Source organism: Microcebus murinus, chromosome 4 (genome assembly GCF_040939455.1).
Source record: "Microcebus murinus isolate Inina chromosome 4, M.murinus_Inina_mat1.0, whole genome shotgun sequence".
NCBI classification, from domain to species: domain Eukaryota; kingdom Metazoa; phylum Chordata; class Mammalia; order Primates; family Cheirogaleidae; genus Microcebus; species Microcebus murinus.
In genome coordinates, this window is record NC_134107.1 from 53,278,872 (window position 1) to 53,301,775 (window position 22,904).

General features: G+C 37.2%; 1 protein-coding gene across 1 annotated transcript in view; it reads right to left on the bottom strand.

The window, feature by feature from the left end:
* EIF3F (eukaryotic translation initiation factor 3 subunit F) overlaps positions 1-22,904 on the bottom strand; it is a 288,155-nt gene that overhangs the window by 118,501 nt on the left and 146,750 nt on the right. The window lies entirely within an intron of this gene.

Sequence of the window (22,904 nt, forward strand, 5' to 3'; positions counted from 1 at the left end):
TCTTCAACCATCATCTATTCTCCCATTCAGACTATTCTCTTATCTAATAAATTTTCAAATATATTTTCAATTGTCACAATTTAAAGTATTTAAATTGTTTAATGAATGCATCATTTGCTCAGTAATGTAGGACTATATCACTAATAATTGAATGAATACAATTCAATTGTATTAAATGAATTTTAATATTTTTTGTTTTGTGATCTGTTTTGTTAGGTATTATCTCTTCTGTTTGTGAAATTGGGTTTCTATCTTTCAAGATTTTCCTCAAATGTTTGGTGGTTCTTGATTGCCCTTGTATCTTTGGATTGAGACTCCCTCTTCATTTATCTATGGATGTGGTTTCTGATGACATTGCCTTCATAGTTTGGAGGAAAACATGCCAGGTGGAGTGTGTCAACAGTGAAAATAATTTTTTATTTTTATTGGTGCAATCCATCCATCTTGGTTTGCCCACCCTACCTGGAAAATTATTCTGAGTTTCTGCAACTAGTGTCTACACTCACTGGATTCATTTCACAGGACATAAGCTTGTGTCCACTGCTCAGCATAAGCAGAGGAGAAAAGATTGGCCAACCATTGGTAAGTCTTCATTTAATCGTTCTAGTAATTACCTCAAATTCCTCTTCCTGCTGCTTGTAGCCACTGATTCTGAACTTAGAGTTCCCCTGAATCACTCCTAACTCTTCTGCTTATGATTTTATGTTGAGAATTTCCCCCCATTTTTTTTTGCTTTGAACTTAATTAGATAATAATACCTGCAAACATGTAATTTTGATAATTTTATTTTTTCCTTTGCACATTTGCTTTGTCATTGTCTCTCCCTCCAACCTTGGCATGTTGCCTTTTTTTTTTTTTTATAATTTCAGAGTATTAGGGGGTACACACACTTTGGTTACATATATTGCCTTTGTACCACAGAGTCAGAGCTACAAGCGTGCCCATCCCCCAGAAAGTGTGCACCACCCCCATTAGGTGTGAATTTATTCATCCCTGACATTTTGCCTTGACTAGGACTTCTAGAATACAAGTTTAAACCAGTCCGTTATAAATTGGTTATGGATGTGCTGGGATGGCCAGAGTTTTAATGCCTATTGCTTCCACGTGCAAGTAGAATTTTTTTTTCAGCATCATTATGCTATATAAACATCATTTTCCAAATATGCTATCAGGTGAAAAAGATCAGGAAATACTGCTCCAGAATAGTGTGAAAAATAACTCTTTCATTTAGATTTTTCAAATTATTTGTTATAACATGGTTATAGTGTCAAATTGAACCTAGCAAATTATTATTATTATTTTTGGAGACAGAATCTCACTCTGTTGCCCTGGCTAGAGTGCCATGACATCAGCCTAACTCACAGCAACCTCAAACTCTTGGGTTCAAGCAATCCTTCTGCCTCAGCCTTCCAAGTAGCTAGGACTACAGGCATGCACCACCATGCCCCGCTAATTTTTTCTATATATTTTTAGTTGTCTGGCTAATTTCTTTCTATTTTTAGTAAAGATGGGGTCTTGCTCTTGCTGGTCTCAAACTCCTGACCTTGATTGATCCTCCTTCCTCGACCTCCCAGAGTGCTAGGATTACAGGTGTGAGCCACCGTACCCAGCCTACCAAATTATTTTTACTCAGTTTAATTTCATTTATTTCCCCCCCCTCTTCCTACATCTCATTTCTTTTTTCTTCTCTTTCTTTTCTTCTCTCCATTGGGCAGACTTGTCCCAGATGTGCCAATTATTGGTCATTTTAAATAAATAGATATTTTTCCCTTTAAATCAAGTATACTTACTTTCTGTAGCTTATTTAATTTATGCTTTAATATGTATTATTTCTATCTATTTTTGCTTTATTATTATTAGTATTTTTATAGCCCCCTCGATTTAATGTTTTATTTTGTAAGTCATTCTAATTTTAAAATAAATAGAGTTAAACCTACAAATTTTACCACTTTGGGCAAATAGTGATATATATAATGCCTACATTTCATAATGACACAAATTCATTTCTAGTTATGCAATAAAAGAGAGATGTTATTTAAAAACTCAAAATATTTATCAGAAGTATTTATTTCCAAGTGCTTAGAACATTTAAAAATTTTTCTGTTATCAATTTTCAGTTTTATTTTGATGAAACACTGTGAACTATATGATTTCAATCTTTGGAAATTTATTAAGAACTTCTTTGCAAACTAATATATGATCGATTTGTCCACTCTGACTATGCCTCCTCTCACTATGAAGTATGTCAAAGGCATTTGAAAAGTACATGTGTTCCTAGTGGATCTAAAGTTAAGCATATACTCATGCATTCTCACACCCATCTAGTGTTTTCTGTTTCATCTCAATGTCCACGGATCAGTTCACTTAATCATTTGCCTGCTGCCACCTACTGGCCTAGCAGGAGCTCAAATACCTTGCCTGGCTGTGGACATCCAGACAGCCAACCTGCTGGTCTTGGCTGAGTCCAGTGCCTCATTGCGGGTCGCTGCCATTGCAAAGATCCCATGATTGCTGCTGGACCCTGGATGGTCTGGATAGTCAAATACAAAAGGAGTCAGGTGCAGCGATTCAAGAAATGTCAGCTAGTATCGCTCAAACTCAGTAATTGATAGGTCATGAGACACTAAGGAAGGATGAAAGGTAAAGAGTAATATATAATTTATGACTATTGTGGAACCAGCCATCTATGGAAAAATTATTTATAATATATTTTTAAATGGATTTTCTTGGGCTTCATAAGCATCATCAGCAAATAATGATAATTTGTTCTGTTTCTTTTCAATATTTATAGTCTCATAAATTTGATGGTAGCTGAAATTTCAGAGACTTTTCTAGGTTATAACAACAATCCTCCCTCTGGCTCTCAGGGCTTCTGGTGCATTGGCATCATAGAGAATCATAACCATAGTTTAGTGTCATCCAGACAGAGCTGGAGTTCAGTGACTTACTCGCTCTGAGTTCACCTAAGGAAAATATAAATAGGGGCATGTGTCATCTCTAATAAGGATCATTCCTATTAGGCAGAATTTCTTACCAAGCCAACACAGATGAGGGTGCAGTTTCTATACTGTGCCCATTTTTGATAACCTTCTGTTCATCCACTCTCTGAGTCAGGGACTGCAGGAAATGAAGTCATACTTGTGGGGGTTTTGGAGAGAATTTAGTGAAAGGGCTGTGTACCAAGGTGTGGGCGGAATTAAGGGGGCCCACAAGGATGCTGAGGCACTCAGAGACTAGCAGCAGCATTATCTAAAAGTGAAACCATTAACACCCCTGTAGGCCTGAAATGGTCAAGAAGGAATGAGTGTCAGCAGAGTGGTGAAGCTGTGGCAGGGGATTGCCTGGCAAGAGCAGTGATGGTAACTGTGGAGGGACTGGACGCTGACAGAACCATAGAGCAAGGCCAGGAAGGAGGCCAGAGAAAACATCTCCCCCTATGCTCTAACCTTCTGCTGGTGCCTTAAGTTGGCTGGAGCCAACCAGAATGCAGAGATCCAGGAGTCTGGTGGATGCAGTGTGTGTCTGTCTGCAGTCCACTGGGGCACAGAATAAGTGGATCAGAGAAAGGCAAAGGGAGGATTGCTGTGAGGTCAAAAAGAATAACCTGCACATACACTGGTGCATGTTCTAATCAGCTGGGGCCAGGGTGCAGGGTGTGTTTTAAATATATATATTAAAATTTATAGTACCAGAGGCAGAAGAATCAACCTGGGACTGCTGTTCTCTGATGTGAATGTGAAAGACACCAGCTGATAGAGATATAATCATAGCTATATTTTTATTTTGTGAGAACTCTTATACATGAGGGGCATTTACCTTTTTCATTTCTTAACAAATATTTTTCAAAACTTGTATTTTATTTTTAAATTGGCTATTTTAAGCATATAAAATATTTTAAATTGTGTTGTTAAATATGTCATTTTTTATCTTCATGATTCTGTCTTTGATGCCATGCTTAGAAAAAATTTTCCTACCCTTAAGGATTTATAAATTTTACTTAGTAATCTGGTACCTCACAGCTTTGCTAAAAAATATTTATTGCACCATTTATTGAAATATCCATATATTATATATATATCCATGAATATATCAGTTTATATATATTTATGTGGTATATGTATACCACAAAAAAGAAAAAACATACAAGAAACAAAATATTTTTATCTCAAAAATCCAGAACCATGGTATTTCTATTTCTAGCTGTTTGAGGTATCTCCAAATTCTTTTCCACAAAGGTTGCAATAATTTGCAGTCCCACCAGCAGTGTAAGAGTGTTCCTGTCTCTCCACATCCTTGCCAGCGTTTGTGTTCTGGGATTTCTTGATACAGGCCATTCTCACTGGGGTTAGGTGGTATCTCATTGTGGCTTTGATTTACATTTCTCTGATGATTAGGGATGCCGAGCATTTTTTTGTATGTTTGCTGGCCATTATTCTGTCTTCTTTGGAGAAGTTTCTGTTCATTTCCATTGCCCATTTCTTGATGGGGTTGTTTGATTTTTTCTTGTTAAATCTTTTAAGTTCTAGATAGATTCTTATTATTAGACCTTTATCAGAAGTGTAGAAAGCAACTATTTTCTCCCACTCTGTGGGTTGTCTATTTGCTCTAATGAGAGTTTCCTTGGCTGTGCAGAAACTTTTTAATTTGATCAGATCCCATTTGTTTATTTTTGATGCTGCAGTGATTGCCTTGGGAGTCTTCCTCAAAAATTCTTTGCCTAGACCAATGTCTGATAGCATTGTTGGGCATCTACCCAAAGGAGCATAAGACATTCTATTACAAAGACATCTGCACCCGAATGTTTATGGCAGCACAATTCACTATTGCACGGTCATGGAAACAACCCAAGTGCCTGTCAACTTATGAGTGGATAATTAAAATTTGGTATATGCTCACAATGGAATATTACTCAATTCTAAGAAATGACAGTGAGCTAGCACCATTTATGCTATCCTGGATTAAGTTTAAGCCCATTATCCAAAGTGAGGCGACTCAAGATCTGGAAAATGGGCCCCATGTCTACTCACCATCAAATTGGTACTGACTTACTAAAACTATGATGCTCAAATGGTGGCAGTGTACACCAGAGATTAGTGGGGGAGACCCACATCTTAGGGATGTGGCGAGCATTGTATGTGGGGGGAAGGGAATACTTCCAACCCTTCTTAGGGAGAGACAAAGATATACAATGTAACCAAAATGTCAAAAAAACCCACTTTTATTGGGTGGTGGGTAGGTGGGAGGGGGGAGGGGGGAGGGTGTATACTTACATAATGGGTGTGGTGCGCACCACCTGGGGGTTGGACACGCTTGAAGCTCTGGCACGGCAGGGGGGGGGGAGGAGGGGGGAGGGGTGGCAGGGCAATGTATGTAACCCTAACAATATTTGTACCCCCATAATATGATGAAATAAAAGGAGAAAAAAATCCAAAAAATGTGTTAAATGAAACAATATATAAAAATACAAAGAAAAATGTTGGTGGAGAGACGATAGATGAAATGAAAGGACTGGTTGAATGAAACAGAAAGAATGAAAGCAATCTAAAAACATCATAATTAAATCTACTTTGCATATAAGAAAGTGCAGCATGGATATTGCATGAAATTGAATTATTACTGGATACACAAACTTGAGAGACTTGCCCACAATGCAGAAAACAATAATGAGGTAGAAAATAATGAGAAAAAAAAGAGATGATAAAAAATAAGAAATACAAAGTCTGAAGATCCAGCATATAGATAATATGCATCTCTGAGAAAGCATTTATCTTCTATGAATCAGAAGGCATAACCATAGATTAAAGAAAATATCATAAACTGAATAAATATGGTCCTGTAGAATGAGAATATTCCCTATGTTTCAGGCAAAAATAATAATGGAAGAGTCCCACATAGATACAGATGAGTGAAGTTTTAAATTTTTCAAGGGATAAAAATCAAGCAGTTTTAAGAAGTCTAACAAATTCTGTGGGAAATGTTGTTCATAAGTCAGGAATTTACATGATAAGGGAATAGATATAGTCTTACTTACATAATGTCTCTAAAAATAAAATATTCCTATACATTTCATTAAAATATGCAAAGGCATAATTCTTTTGACAAGAAATAAATCAAATATGAACATATCAAGAATGGGCAAATACAGAGTTGAGAAAACTGAACATGAGTTCAGTTTTAGCACGGGTAGTTAAATATACTGGAGTCTCTCGTTTAATAAATATTTGTACTACATTTTAAAGAATGAAACTTTAAAATAATATACATCTATTTTTTTCCACATGTAAGAACCTTCTATTAATTTATAGCACAAAGAAGAAACTAAACAAAGAAGAACTAACAAAGAAGAAACAAAACCTTAACCGTAACCCCTCACCACAAGGCTCATTGAGTACATAGCCTCTTACAGAGCAATATACAAAGATAACAGCAATTCTATTGCCAATGTAGTGTTGAAACATACACATTATGTTTGCTCTTTCAGAAACACAATAGATTGGCCAAATTTATTAGGTCCTCTGACTCATCCAATTGCTGGACCAAAGGTTTCTGCCTCCATCACTTCTCTTCTCCTCTAACCATCTTTGCATGGAGCCACACTAGACTCAGAATGGGAGTGAGGCTCAAATGACAAGAAAAGAATTAGCAGATGATTTGTTCTTTTTTGCACAAACTGTCATGACCAAAATTGTCATTGAGGATTTCAAGAGAGTAATAAATGTGGGAACAAAATTTAAATCTAGAATAAACGTTCTTGAAAGAAATTTTATTTTGGAAGGAGAACAGAGCAGTCAGGGAGAATCAATAAGACAAATTTAAAAAAACCCAAATGTTTCCTGAGGGAATGAAAACCTTGAATCTCCAGATTGGAAAGGACCATTGAATATTACACAATATTAAAGAAAAGATGTATAATAAAAGATTGACCCAAGAAAAGAAAATATATGGTGGGAAGAAAAGAGTAAATAGTAGAGACTCTAAAACAATTGTTTACATAATTCTTGTGTACATGATTTTGAAATAATGTAAATGTTAAATGATTTTTGAAAGAGAAGATGCATTGTTTAAAAAATTGTGATATAAATCTGAAATATTCAGATCACTGGGACTTGGGCTTATAGGGAGATAAGTGAGTAAGTAAATGTGTGATAAATTGTTCCTTTTATATTGTTGATGTAAAAAGTAATAATGTGTTCTGGAAATTTATTAATATATAATAGATTCAGATAGATCCAAATTCAAAGTTTAAAAAAATCACAGATAACCAATAGTAGCACAAAACTTCCAAATCACGAGTGAAAAAAAAGATAACTTGATTGGTAGCACAGAATTAAGGAGAATAACAAGAAAAAAGCAAAGAAGTGCAAAAGTAGGAAATAATAAATACTAACAGGAAAATATGGTAAAGTTTGACCAAATGCCATATTTATCAAAATACATATAAATGATTTAGATTCTTGTTAGAAGATAAATGTTCTCAAATTGCATCAAAAGCAAAATTTAAATATAAGCTATTTATAAGGGACCCAAGTAAAGGGAAATGATTGATAAATGTTAGAAATAAAGTGATGGCAAAGATATGCCACGTAAATAACTCTTAAGTTTTTCTCAACCCATCCCTATCTCTCCATACCATCTTTGCTGTTTATCCTATCATGTCTCTCCTGTATCATTGCTACAGGAGCCTAATTGCAATCATTCTTTTTGCTTCTAGTCTTATGCGAAAGACTGTGTGTCTCCCACACTGTGGTCAGACAAACCTTTCTAAAATGAATTTTTGTATGTTAGTCTTCTGCTTGAAATTCTAATGAATTCACATTGTTTTTAGGATAGAGTCTAAACTCCTTAATATGGCTAATAAAGCCTTGCATCATATGGCCCCTGCTAACATCTATAACCTCATTTCTGGCCATTCCTTGGTTTATGTGCTCTGATTGAGCATCTCTCTCCTTGACTTTGAGTTCTTCCAGTACACATTCTTTGTCATCTGTGACTCCCAGTCTGCTGTTCCCTCTGCTTAAAACACCCTACCTCATCCTTTTTGAACAGTCAGTTCTCAGTTTAGACATCATTTCCTCTGGGAAGTGGACTACAATTTAGCTCCTTTTACCATAATTCTCATCATGTGATATTTCACATTATATTTACTTATCTCTAACCATTTTCTGACTTTAGCTCCATGCCAACTTAGTAGGGTACTTCTTAGTATACTTAGGGTACTTCAACAACTATATGTTAAATAGATAGTAGAATTCAAACACCCAAAAGAGTATGGATGGAAATATTACTGTTGGAAAAAGTAGAAATTAAGAGCAATTCATTAAAAGAATAATAAGGGTGTTGTGAATGCTCTTAGTGTGTCCACTTATATTCCTTGGATCTTTTATGTGCTCTAGACTCTAACTGCCAATGTGTATGTCTCTGAAGAAGAACTCTACCTACTCCCACCACCCAACTCTGTGCCCACAAAAAGCCTTAAATGCCAAGGAATCATCCCCTGTGAGTAGCCCTTGACCAATGACTCTTGCCCTTTGGGTGGGATAATTCTTTTTTTTTGAGACAGAGTCTCACTCTGTTGCCCAGGCTAGAGTGCTGTGGCATCAGTCTAGCTCACAGCAACCTCAAACTCCTGGGCTTAAGTGATCCTCCTGCCTTAGCCTCCAGAGTAGCTGGGATTACAGGGATGTGTCACCATGCCTGGTTAATTTTTTCTATATATTTTTAGTTGTCTGGCTAATTTCTTTCTATTTTTAGTAGAAATGGCATCTCATTCTTGCTCAGGGTGGTTTTGAACTCCAGACCTTGACGGATCCTCCCTCCTTGGTGTCCCAGAGTGCTAGTATTACAGGCATCAGCTACCATACCTGGTCAGGTGGGATAATTCTGAGGTGTATGCTTTGCACCATTTCTCAGTTTCCCATGGGGTTAAACTCCATCACCCACCATGTGCTTAATAGCACACCCTTTGTGGGAGCTTTTTCTTTCCCTGTATCACATCTCCACTCCCTGCTGGTTTTCCCTGTACTTCTTCCAACATCGATGTACACTTATCCTTGTTTCATAGTCTGCTTCTGGAGGAACCTAGCCTTTACTTTATATGGACTAAGGGTACAAAATAGAGTGAAGAGGTTGAAACCATTATATTGTTTTATTTTTATTATGGGAAACTTTGCATAGATAGCAAAGTGGACAAAACATGGTAATAAACTGCTATGTACCCAACACCTAGCTTCAACAATTATCAACTCAGGAAGCATGAACACCTGTGGGCCAAAACATATAGAATTAAAGTATATAAATCAAAATATCAAGAATGAGAATAATGATGCCAGATGTCAGAATAATAGTGGGAGACTTTAATATAACTTTCTCAATATTTGACTCTTAAGTTAGCCAAAACTGTAAAGATATAAGTATCTTTGAATAATCAAACACTTGTTTGTTCCATAATTTTATCAAAATATTTGCCATACAAATAGATATAAACCCTTTTTAAATGTTTTTTTCTAAAAATTGGTAATGTGATAGCCACATAGTATATTTAAATTAATTCCGAGAAGTGTGCCACATGTCACATTCTCTGACCATAATTCAATAAAGCTAGATATCAGTGATAAAATGTTAGTTAAAAATAGTCTAACTACTTGGAAATTGTGAAAAAATCTTCTAATTTATTCTTTGGTCCAAACAGAAATAAAAATTCCAGTAAACTATTCACTCGCTGCTAGTGGCAGCAAGACCAAGGGGACAGAACAAGCTTTCCATCTTAAGATAGCCACAAAACCCCTTGGACATTCTCCTTCGCCTCTTCTTTGGTGTGGGTTGAATTTGGGTGGGCCTCTGAACCAAGGTCATCCCTTCAATAAGGATGCCTGTGATCTGGTGTCTGACCTGACAACATGAGCTGGTCCATGTGAACAGAGCCAGAACAGCATTGCCCAAAACTTTCCAGTGGCTTCCCTGCTTACCCAGAATCATTACCATGGCCCACAGGCCCTATATGCTCCGACCTCCCACTCTGTTTCTATCTCATGTACTGTCAACTCTGCTTCTTGCTATCTTCACACACAGCATCCTCATTGTTCCACCAACACACGAAGCACACTCCTGCTTCTGAGCCCGTGCACTTTCTTTCCCCCACTGCTTGGAGAACTCTTTCTTCAGATATTTTCATGACTCACTTCCATTGGGTTCCTGTTCAAATGATACCTTTTCAGAGAGGCCTTACCTAGCCATCCTATCTACAACAGCTTCTTCTTCCTCATCACTTTCTGTCCCCTTATCTTACTTTATTTTTCTTCTTTGTGCTTCTAGCCATCTATTTATTTGTTTGTTTAGTGTTTGGTATCCCATTAGAGACAAAGATCCATGAGGTCTTTGTTTCCTGGTATTTTTTTTTGTAGGAGGAGTGGAAGGGAGTGAAACAGAACAGTGCCTGGAATACAGAGGTTTTCAATAAATGTTTGTCAAATGGATAAATGGGCTGAAAACAGATTAATTGCAATATTGTTTCTTTCCTTTTAATAGATAATTGATCTCCTCCCCATCCCCACCACGTTTGCAGAATGTTCATGAACAAGGCTTCTACTTCCCAGGTAAAATATTGAAAATTTCTTCATTATAGAGAAATTTAAAGCTTAAGAAACCATTTTCATTCTGATATTTGGGGGTTTAGTAGAGAGAAAGGATTGGCTTTCACCACTCACCCTAAAGCAAGACTTATCAGTTGAAATCTTAGCTATATACAAAGAGGTCAAACTGCATTTTAGTGCCTCATTCTTAAGTATGGAACAAAAAGGATCATCAGACATTTGAGAAAAGGGTTTACAAAAGAGAGGTCAAGAGCAACAAATGGAGAGAAAGTCTTTGGGGAAATGGAGATAATGCAAAGAACATCAGAGATCAAAGAAAATATTGTATCTGTAAGATAAGAACGTGAAGCTGTTAAAAATAACAATTGGAGAATAAGAGTATACTCTTGGAAATTAACAACATATAAAAGAATACAAAGGAGACAAGTTATTAAACAAATTATAAAGGAAAATCCCAATGATAAAAATAGATTTTTGGATTGAAATGGCTATTTATATTAAAAAACCTCTTGCTTAGGAACAAAACTGTAAAATTTCAGCATGCAAAGGATAAAAAAAATTCCTAAGAGTTTACAGGCAGGGGAACTACCCCCTCCCCCCGCACCCACCCCCTGCAACATACCTCTTAAAAAGAACAGTTATCAGAATGGAAAACCCTCAGAAGATCATAGAATAATGCTTTTGCATTTCTGAAGGAAAAACATTTTCAATCTAGAATTATATTTCTTCACAAACTGTCAATCAAGAATGAAGCTAGAATAAAGAATAAAGTTATCTAAATACATGCAAGAACTCAGAAAACTTATTACATCCAAGGGAGTTGCTTGATGAAATGCTACAGCAAAATGATGAAGAACACCAAGAGTAAGAAACAGGATCCATGAAAGTACAATAACCTTCTATCAGGGCACAGAGGGTCTATTTCCTCCCTTTTTGGCTTGCTAGACTGTAGACTCTTGCAGTTGGGGATTATGTCCAACTTCAACCTTATGCATCCAGAGGCCAGCCGTGGGGGCTGAGGGAAGTACAAAAGAGAATGCTTTTGGAGGTAGGGTGTTACTGAAAAGGGGCCAACTTGTGAATTTACCACTTGTCCAAAGATCTGTTCTTCAGCCCACATGCATAGAAACTCTCTGTCTTCATCCAAGGGTTGATGTGATTCAGGCATGCCGAATCACCCTAACAAAGCTCACAAGAGACTTATGGACATGGCCAGATGCCACTCTAGTCAATTACAATAGGAAAAACTAGAAATCTAAGTCCAAATGACCTGGAAACTCCTACCTGCTCAACCAGTGAGCCTGGAGTCAGCATCGGGGAATTCTGTTAAGATGTGGCATTAAATAACAGCCTATTCTAGCAACTTGATACATCCATTCCCCAAATCAGTAGGAACAGATATTTGAATTGGACATACAGGGCCCTTCTTTCAAGAATAGTTATCAGATGACACTGTTATTTGTTGTCTCAGTCAACTTTCCTGCTTCCTTTCATGACACATTCTCCTTCTAAATGACATACAGTTTCTGAGGGATGAAGCATCCCATTTATTGTTCTATAAGGACCAAGACCACAGTATGCGAATGGAAGATGAAGTGAATGCCAAGAAACATGACAGTAACTGAGCATCCAGAGACGATTAAGATGCATTTCCTGTCCTCAAGGGGTTTACAGTCTGGTGGGGGTGACAGCCACTTATAAAATCATTTTCAACATTGGTGTTGGTATCGTGGGTGCAGGGGAGGGCATGAAGGAGGGAGTGGGCAGTATCCTTTTGGCCTGGCCTACTTTTTTTGTTTTTCTATTATTTCTACTGGGCTTGTAGTTTCAGGCTGACATTGTTTTTATGACTACAAAAAGTACACAAATAAAACTACTGAGAACAAAAATGGCACACAAGTGACTTAGTGTTTCCGGAGGCTGAGAAGCCTAGACTGCACTGTGACCACAATGCTCATGTTTTTCAAGGGGGCACAAGTGCTGTGACTTTTCTAATAATATCCTCATAATTTTCTCAATAACAGGATTAGTATTAAATCCCGGGGGAAAGTTGCAAGAACCTATTTTTCTCAAGTTATTTAAAACTCAAACTAAACAAACTCCCCCCATTTCTACCATAGTATGAACCTGATAACAACACATTCAAGAAAGCAAAAACATGCAAGTAAGTGGCTTTTAGTTCTAATGCCTCAGATATTTTTTAAAAAGTTATTTTAAAATTATAATTCATAGGTATTATATTTGGCTTAAGGAAGTTTAAAAAGTTATACTTAAAATCATGAAGGGTGTGTAATACATCTGACAGTTTAGTTCAACTCAACTTTCAAATCAATATTTTTAAATCAAAGTTTTATTACAAGATGCTTGAAATCTGCAAAGGTTTTTGAGTATCAAAAGTTTGAATTTTTAAAAATGCTTTAAATGCTCTTAATAAAATGTTTCTTCTGAATGATGGTATTTGCAGGGCTTTTGAATTATTTGCTGCTCTTGATGAATCAAGCAAAGGTTTGTTAGCTTTTAGAGGCAGTTCCTTTCTTTTCTTGTTTTCTTCTTGTTCCAGAGATTCAGCAATTATTAGGTCCTCATATCACATCTCAAAAATTGGTTTACACCACAAAACTGAGGTTCAAATAGGATTTAAATTGTCAAAAAAATCGGGTCCACTCTGTGCTTTTTGAATAATGACAGTAATTTGATCCTGCAGCTTAAGCATATAGAGAATATGGAGGTAAAAAGAATTGCAGGGCTCAGACATCTACTCCGATGCGAATTATTTACCAGAATGGCCCATGGGAGGTGAGCCACCGCTTGTCACATGGAGCCTCAAGTGTGTGTTCTTTGGGAGAGAACATGTAAAGTCTGCAGGAAATCTGCAGATGGGCTTTATTTAATTATTTATTCTATTTATGTATCCGAGAACACTTTGGACAAAAGAAAGCTAGGCCTCGGGTGCAGATGGCAGAATGAGCGTGAGAAGCTTTGCCGTGCTGTAGTAACTGCTGAGCACAGGCTGACGGCCAGGCCTGCCCTCTACTCAGCCCTCCTGCCAAACCCAGCTCTGGGCTTTCCCCTGCTGAGACCAGTGCAGAGCACTGCAGTCCCTGTGGGCATAAGAACAAATAGGCCACAGCCCACTACAGTGCTCCAGAGAAGCAGTTTGGCGCCCAGACTCAGCTCTGTCATTTAGATGTGCACCGTGAAGCAGAGGGCTTTTGTGCTATAACCAGCCCCTACTCTTATAATATGCCAACAAAGTCACTGTATTTCCCATCTTTTCATTTTTTACAAAAAAACATATTTAATTGACAAATAAAGATTGCATATATTCAAGGTGCACAATGTGATAACTTGATATAGGTACACAGTGTGTAATTAAAGATATTGAAAAACGTCAGTGAAGAAAGCTGTAAAACCTCTCGGGCTGGCCTGAGATCTTGCAGCAGCACCTGCATCTCTGTAGGGAGAGGCAGATGAGCAATCCCTGCCCATCTTCTCCCAGTTCTGAATCTGGCCTCCACCACACAGACACACATGATGTGATCAGGATATGTCACTTAGCTTCTCCAATTCCACTTTACTCATTTATGTTATGGTTGGTCAGAAGGGCATTTGCCACTGTGATCACCAGGTGAGATATGCCCATGTGTGCAAAATGCTTAGTGCAGTGCCTGAAGGTAGTGAGAGCCCAACTCATGTTAAGAGCAGGGTTTAAGAACCCTTTACAGAGGCCCAGATCTTTTGGGCTGATATCCTGGGATATTCTAAGCAGATTCCTTGGTATATTCTTCACGTCACTTAAGTCCAAAACATGATAAGGAAACTGAGTATGCCAGTGGCAAGCCAAGACAAGAAGGACAGAGATTTGTGAGTTCCCAGGTACCAGGTGGATTCTGACAAACAGACAAGTGAGAACGGGAGGACACAGTTTCTTTCTTTCTCTTGAGGGCTGGAAGTCAGGGAAGACTTCTCTGAAAAAGTGGCATTCAAGTGTCTGTGCAGAACAAGACGGCTCCTAGGTGGAGGACGGGGTGAGGTGACTTGCCCAGAAATATATAGCTGGTATGTGGGTAAAAGAGGTCTCCTGACTCCCATTTTGCTATTTCCTTTATTGATCTGTTAGTATCTTCCTGGAATTTCCAGAGAGTATTTTGAATAGAGCATGGATACAAGTAACCATAATAAGGATCATATGGAGCCATATTCTTCCATTTAAAAAAATTGAATGACTGCTATGTTCGAGGCTCTATGTTGGGTATTTAAAGACCCAGCATCTTTCTGCCAGACCACCTCTCCGTTAGGCCAGTGGCCTCCCTGTCAGTCAGGGCCGAAACTCCAGCATGGTCTCTGACTCCTGTGTTGTCTCATTCTTTCCCTCTCTCCCACTACCATTATTCACACACTATACATCTAGATTGTGGTAGCATCCTTTTAACTTGGCCTCTGCCTCTAGGCTTGACACTGGGAACTCGGATTGTAATTTGGGGTTCATGTAGGGTAGAATCTTGACTGGAAATTTAAGACTATTTCCCAAATGGGATTGATTTCTTATTTTTTTGTTGTTTATTTCTAAATAAAGACACCAATAAAAAGCATCTGGGATCCTATTAGCCAGATATAACCAATACCAACCAATAGCTGCAATCTGTGTATCTTTATATATTTTGCATAATTAAAAATGATGTTGTATGCATAATTTGGAATACTTTGCACATATATTATGAATGTTTTCATGAAAACATTTTTCTATATCACCATTTTAATTGATGCATTATATATCATTGTATCACTATTCCTTAACTTTTTTTTTTTTTTTTTTTTTTTGAGACAGAGTCTCACTTTGTTGTCCAGGCTAGAGTGAGTGCCGTGGCGTCAGCCTAGCTCACAGCAACCTCAATCTCCTGGGCTTGAGTGATCCTTCTGCCTCAGCCTCCCGAGTAGCTGGGACTACAGGCATGCGCCACCATGCCCGGCTAATTTTTATATATATATATCAGTTGGCCAATTAATTTCTTTCTATTTATAGTAGAGACGGGGTCTCGCTCTTGCTCAGGCTGGTTTTGAACTCCTGACCTTGAGCAATCCGCCCGCCTCGGCCTCCCAAGAGCTAGGATTATAGGCGTGAGCCACAGCGCCCGGCCTCCTTAACTTATTTAATCAATCCTTTATTGATATTTGTTTATATTGATACTAATTATTTTACTGTTATAAACACTATCATATAGTAAATGGCTAAATACGTAGATTTTTCTCAATTTGTTGGAGTATTTTCATCAAATTAATTCTTGTAAAGGAAATTGCTGGCTCAAAAGGTATTTAATTTTAAGGCATTTGGTGAATATTGTCAAATTGTCCTCTGGAAATTTTAAGCCAGTTTATACTCCCCAAAGCAGTCCATAGTGTACCTCTTTTTTTCCTATACTGTCATCTGGTTATAAATATTTCTTAATATCTTTGCCATACTGAAAGGTGGAAAATGATATAATTATTGTATTAATATGTATTTCCTTGATTACTAATGAGATTGAAATATTTCACATATTTAAGGCCATTTATATTTCTTATTTTGTGAGTTATCTGCTCATATTTTGTGCCTATACTTTTACCAATTTATCTTCTTATTATTCTATATTAATTCTGCATATACATTATGCATATTTTCCCATTTGATATTTGTCTGTGTTTACTGATTATTGTAATATAAATGTAAATTTTTGATTTCATCAACTATGTCACACTTTTTATTTATAACTTCTAACCTTAATTCTTTTCTTAGAAAAGATTTTCTTATTTCAAGCCTAGCAAATATTTGCTTATATTTTATTCAAGTACTTTTAAGGTTTCACTTAATTACCTTAAGATCTGATTAATCTTAAATTTAGTTTGCTATAAGGAGTGTAATATATAATTGTGCATAGCTTGCACTTATTCTAATTTATTGATAAGTCTGTCCTTTCCCCCACTGATCTGCAATGCTGATAATTCTCTTCTGTGGCAGATTTTTAAAAAATGAAATGCTGATATTACCTTACACTGTGCTCATTGTATATGAATGTACTGAGGGTCTTTGATGTGAGGAGGTTAGAAGCAGAGATACCAGGGAGGTCCAGGTACAAAGTAAAGATAAGGGTGGTAATAGGAATGGAAAGGACAGGGATTAGTGCAAGAAGTCTTGCATTGATGCATAGATGAATGATGGATAAATCTTGTCTCCTGTTTGAAATATGAGGGTAATAAGGAGAGATCCAAAGTAACTGTAATTTTTTTGAACTGGGTGACTGGGAAAAGTGTCATGTACAAATACAGGGAAAGCAGAAGTTGGAATGTGAAGTAGAAGATAATGATCAATTTAACCATTAAGATTCTGAGTTTGTGGTCCCAGTAGAGTATCTATGTGGCGGGAGGTTGGGGGAGGGTGGAGAGAGAGAGAAGAGAGAGAGAGAGGGAGAGAGAGAGAGAGAGAGAGATTAAAACCAGATTCAGTTAACTTCTGATACACATCTATTGTATGTAATGGGGTAAAAGGCAACACTGCATTTTCCTGAATGGTTCATCAACACTTGAAAATTTCCACTCTTTCTCAAAAGAGTAAAGCAATAGCTAGCACCTCCATGGAGTCTCAGAATGGTGTGTCAGCTCCTCCCTGGTCCTCTCCTCCTGCCCATGGTTGGCTCCTCACATCTCAGGCCCTGATCACCCTCCTAGAGTCAGAGAGGGGTTGGAATTCCCATCCTAGCAGCCCTGCTGGGAGAGGGTAGAGAGCACTGCAGGGGAAAGGAGATAGGAAGAGACTTCTGCAGAACCTTAACTATTGTGCTCTTTCCTTTCAACTTCTTCCTGGCTTAATGCTAGTCCAAGCGGAGACCAAGGAAAATGAGCAGGAGAAAGTGAGATGCTCTCCTTACCAAAACCCCACAGCCCAGCCCTGATTGCTCATTTATATGCTGGGGGGGGGGGCGGGGCAGCAGAAGCTCAGAGCAGTCACAGACCTAGGGAATGACAATGCTGCCTCCCACAACTGCAGCAGTAACAAGTACAGGATTTCCTAGGGCCTACTTCGTAACCTCAGACCTTTGTTCTGTGGGACCATGTGAGCTGTAGTGGTTCATGGTCAAAGAAATGCCAGTAAAGATTTATTATGAGTTAAGAAGACAGCATTGTTTCCAGGAGACAGTGTCCATGTTTTGAATCATTCACCTGCAAACAGACATAGGGCTGGAGCTCCTGTAAGTTGAAAATGGCTACATGCTAATTTCTTCCAGTCAGATCCATTATTGGAGACATACGCAACTTTCATATTTTGTCATATAGATAGATGTAAAAATTATATTTCAGGCAAATATTTCCCAAATACTTGCTTCAAATCAAAGACTCTGAAAGTTGAACACTAGTCAGGAGTGCTAGAGTCTGGATATTTAAAAAAACCCTTTATACTTTTATAATATTTAAAATACACTTTAGCATACCCTGTACTATTTTGTCCTTATAGTAACTTTGTGAGAAATTATTTTCCAGATGAAAAAGCCAAGGCTTAGTGGGCCAAGCCACTTCACTGATACCACAGTTCAGAGCAGACCAACGACTCAAGCGCAGACCTTGAGTTTCCCTGTGCAGTCCCCTCCCGACTATGTCACCACTGCCACCACAGGTTTGAGGGGTGGCTTTTTGAGGCATGCTTTTTTTTTTTTTTTTTGTAAGCAAAATGTTCACCTCCCAGACCATACATCTTTTTAGGCCCAGCTTGATTTATTGTGCTTGCTTGGTATGCAGGTGTCTGCTGACGTGCATTTTTATACACTTCTAAACTGTGAACTTACAGGCATTATCCAGAGTTAGTTATGGGTTTAATGAAGTGATCACATAGCATAAGCTTCTTTTTACAAATTGAACAATTTAAAGTATAGGAAAATGTGAATAAGCCAGGAGATAAAATCTTAGCAGATGCTGTTTTAACACCAAAATTAATTAAACCTGAGCAGAGAACTGCACTCTTAAATTAAAGCTGATAGAATTGCCATTTTGTGCCTGTGGCCACTTTAGGACCCATCTGTGATTTGTGGTAAATATAAGAAGAAAAGATAGCCACAAATTTTAAGAGGATATTTCAAACTTTCTTTATAAAAATGACAACCCTCCACCACAAATAACATTAGAGTTACCTTTCAATTTGCTACATTATCATAATTAACATTAATTTAAACTCTGCATTAATTTCCTTAAATTCTAAGGAAAGCTAATTGCTAGTTTTGCTAAGGCAAATGATAGGTATTAATAAAATACTACTTATGATAACAGCTTTCAGATAAACAGGGGATGAAAAGGGAAAAAAGGTTAAAAGTGGCTGTAAGAGGAAAGAATAAAAATAAAAAGCTTCAATGGGAAACCCAGAGACGGGCCCTACTCTTGCCCAGATATGAGCAGCCTGCAGTTGTGCAGCGTCCCTAGTGGGGGCTGAGCTGCAGAGCCTTGAGCCTGGCTGGCCCACAGTCCTGTCCCTGCTCCTCCTACCACACCCGGTGTGGCCAGCAAACGGATTGTCTGAAATGAGGAGCAGAAACTGCAGGTTGGTGGGTGTCCAGGTGCCAGAGCGGCCAACACACCCAAGCAAAGAAAACAAGCTTGTGGAAATAAAACATGTTTTTTCAGACCACAAAATAAGACCTTCTGGAAACCGTCTCTATTAGGACGATTAAGCTTCTGCAAAGGCCTAAGAGATATTTTTGATTTTAAAAAATTAAAGATTATCTTTTCCCTTCTCCAATTTGCTCTATATTACCAGAGGTGGAAGTTCTAGTAATTTATAAAATGTTTTTATTTTTACAACAACAATTACAACAACAATTTTATTTTTACTCTTCCTGGTCAGAAGAGTAGGCTAAATCTGTCTTTCCCAAGAACCTAAACTCCCCAAGTTCTGACATCAGTGGCCCTTATCTCTGGTGGATGCACCACTTAATTGCTGGCGGAGCCACTCTTGAGCACCAAATTAATACTTTCCTACCCCGCCTTGCTCATCAAAGAATGCCAGAACGTACATCCAGGGAAGAACTGAAAATCTGGGGGCACAGATTTGAGATTTTAAAATGCTTACTGTTTTGAAATACTTATACATCAAATAATATGAAAGAAAATGGAAAAGAATAGTATTTTCCCTCTCATGTTTTCTTTTTATGATCAACATTAAAAAAAAAAACCCTTTGGTATGTTTCCAAGCATGACAAATCAATAGAGTATACTCTTTTGAGTATAATTGAGGAGGAAAAAAATTTAAATCTACGCTGATTGAAAAATTTAGCATTTTATGTGCAAATGAATACACATATATGCATACATCAGATATTTCAGATACACATTAGGTTTGTTAATGAAAATTATCTAAGTGGTGAATGCTGGCAAATACTAGTCGTTTTTCAGGATTACCATGAGGAAAATGAATTTGCATTTTATTTATATATGAGAGCAGTTTATTTTCTCTTTTAATGAAATGATGCATAAGTTCCGGTAAAAGTAAAACTTCCATTATTTTGGTAACATTTACATACTCAGAATATATTTATTGTGGGCTAAAAATTAGTATAATTATTATGTGTATTAATTGAAACATCCTTACTTTATAAACAAAGGTACATAATCATGTTGGTTTCTTTTGCAGCTTAAATATTGTCATTTAAATACTATCCACATGTAGAGAGCTCCACATATTTTTTAAAAATGTAAATAATTAATTGGAGAATTCTTCACCAAGACCTTTCTTAGTTTATAAGGCCAGAGTCAGGGAGATAAATTTTTAAGGCTAAGGAGTGCCAATGGGAAAAGAAAATAGAAAATATCTGCTCAAAATTAGCTGATTCAGACCCTTCCTTATGTCTAACTCTTTGCTTTCCAAGTCTTTGGGAAATTTAGTAAAATACAGATTCATGTCCTTCACAACTTATGAATACGATATCCTCGATTTTATGCTGTTTTACAGGGGAATCAGGGGAGCATGTTGAGCAAAGTGCACACATTCAACAGCTAGATTATGGAGAGGTCTCATGACATATTTTCCTTAGGTTTCTTTGAAAAGAACTGAAGAACTGATGAAACTTTTAGGTCAAATACTCCTTTGAAAACAGGACTATAATTAACTTGCTGAGAGGCATGTATTAACACGTGCTATCTACTTAGTGGGATTTTTTTGTCCTTTTAAGTTAAACTGACATGGAAATAGTTTGAGAGAAGAATTTAAGAAATAGGTGTGGCTTTTGACTGAAAGCACATTTTCCATGCTCACCTTTATCTCAGTTGGCAGCAACCTCTTTCTATAGCAGTAGTCCCTTACCTGCCGTGCTCCGTCAACAGCTCCAGTTGTTATCACATTCCCAATGTACCGACTTCCTAAACACATCTCTTTGCCTGGCCAGTGTACATTGCTGCCTTTGTATGTCTTCCCGTGTTATGGCTATTAGCCTCACTGGGAGGGGGGGTGGATATTGAAAAACAGTTTTCGTGTTATAACCCCAGTGACTTCCTTTTCTCTCTGTCACTTCCCAACCACAGGACCATTACTGGACACCGTGCCCACCTGTCCGCTAGAGTTAGGAATAAGTACAGAAGAGTTCAATTCAGTTCAGCAAAAAGTTATGATGTGTTTGTTTTGCGCCAGGTACTATGGTAGGTGCTGGAGTGCAAAGTGTAGAAGATAATCTGCTTGGGCTCAAGGAGCTCCTGGTCTGATACCCAGTCTCATACTGCTCTTCAGCATTGTCCTGTGCACTTTGCCTATGTCCCTCTTGCTCATCACCTGTGCAAACTCTCCTGCTTCCCTGGTGCTTTCTTCCTATCTTTTATCGCTCTGTCCCTTTATCTTGCTAGTACCTTCCTTTTTAACCATAGACAACACTCTGTCCTCAAGTGATTAGAATACAAGGTATAACTCAACTCTCCAGAAAGGCTTTCTGAACTAAGTAAGAGATGTTGTAAATGTTTAACCATCCTTATTTTCCTAAATTATTTGATCATAAGCAACAATAAGACAGAGATCCCACCTTATTATCTGAATAGTCAATTAGGGGATGGGACCCCTTAGTTCCTTAGTTAATTTTAAACTTACTTGTAATTAACTTAAACTTACTTGTAATTAATGTAATTAATTGGTGATATATTTTCCTAACCATTAAAAAAATAACATTATACTTATCACATTTAAAAACAGTTTAGGAGGAAAAGCTAATGGTTTATGCAGATTCATTTGTCTTAAGAATTATTTTGAAAGAAGTATTAGAAATGAGGCTTGGGAATACCACAGAGCACTCATATTCTTGACTAGATTAAAAAAAATTAAAAAGATATTTCTTTTACCTATCCCCACAAATAGTAAGAACTTAGATATATTTATCTCCAAGAAATTGGAATATTGGATCTGTGAAAACAAAAAAATAAAGAATACTGAAAATGTTATAAAACTAAAGTATTTCTCTAGATCATTAAAATTATTTAAGATAATTTTATTTCTTAGAAACATTCATACCCTGGCTTAGTAACCTCAGGAAGCTCTCCCTTTTTCATTCCTTTTTCTGTCTATTCACCCCCACCCCCCGACCCCCCAAAATCACTGTTGCTCCACTTTCCAGAGACTACAAAAATTAAACCTCAGCCGTTCAATAAATGACTACTTTTAACATCTCTAAAGTACCCTAAACCTTTTCTTTATCTCTTTTAATTATACTTTCTTTTCTAAACAAACCCCACAGTTAGCTGAATCACAGTATTTTCTTGTTCTTTTTTTCCTTACTATTGCTGCAATACTATTTTTTCTACTGTTATTGAAAGCATGCAGTATTTCAACTACATTTGGATTAAATAAGCTTTAATCAAAAACTGGTCTTAAAAATTAATCACGGTAGCAAGGTGTGAGGAAGAAACACATTCTAACACTAACAAATGACTTGCTAGAATACAGCTTGTTTTAAGCTGGAAAGTGTTCCTAACAACAGATTTTCATTTCAAAACACCTATGAGTTTTGTACCCAGCTTCATTAATTTATACTTTCACCCAGAATGTTTCCCTTTGGGATCTTTTTAAATTTATAGCTCATATTATTATCTAATTGGTAGTAAGCCACTTCATTTTCAATATATGAAGGACATAGTTATTGACATCCTAGCTTATAAATCAATCCTGACTAGTCCAAGATAATTGATTGGATTAAATATTGCTTTATCAAGCAAGTGGCCCCGTACATTTGGTTGTTAAAATACCCAATTTGGATTAACTGTGCTTCCTGATTGCATAGCAATTGGCCTGCTAAATGTCAATCAGATTTGTTCCATGGTGTC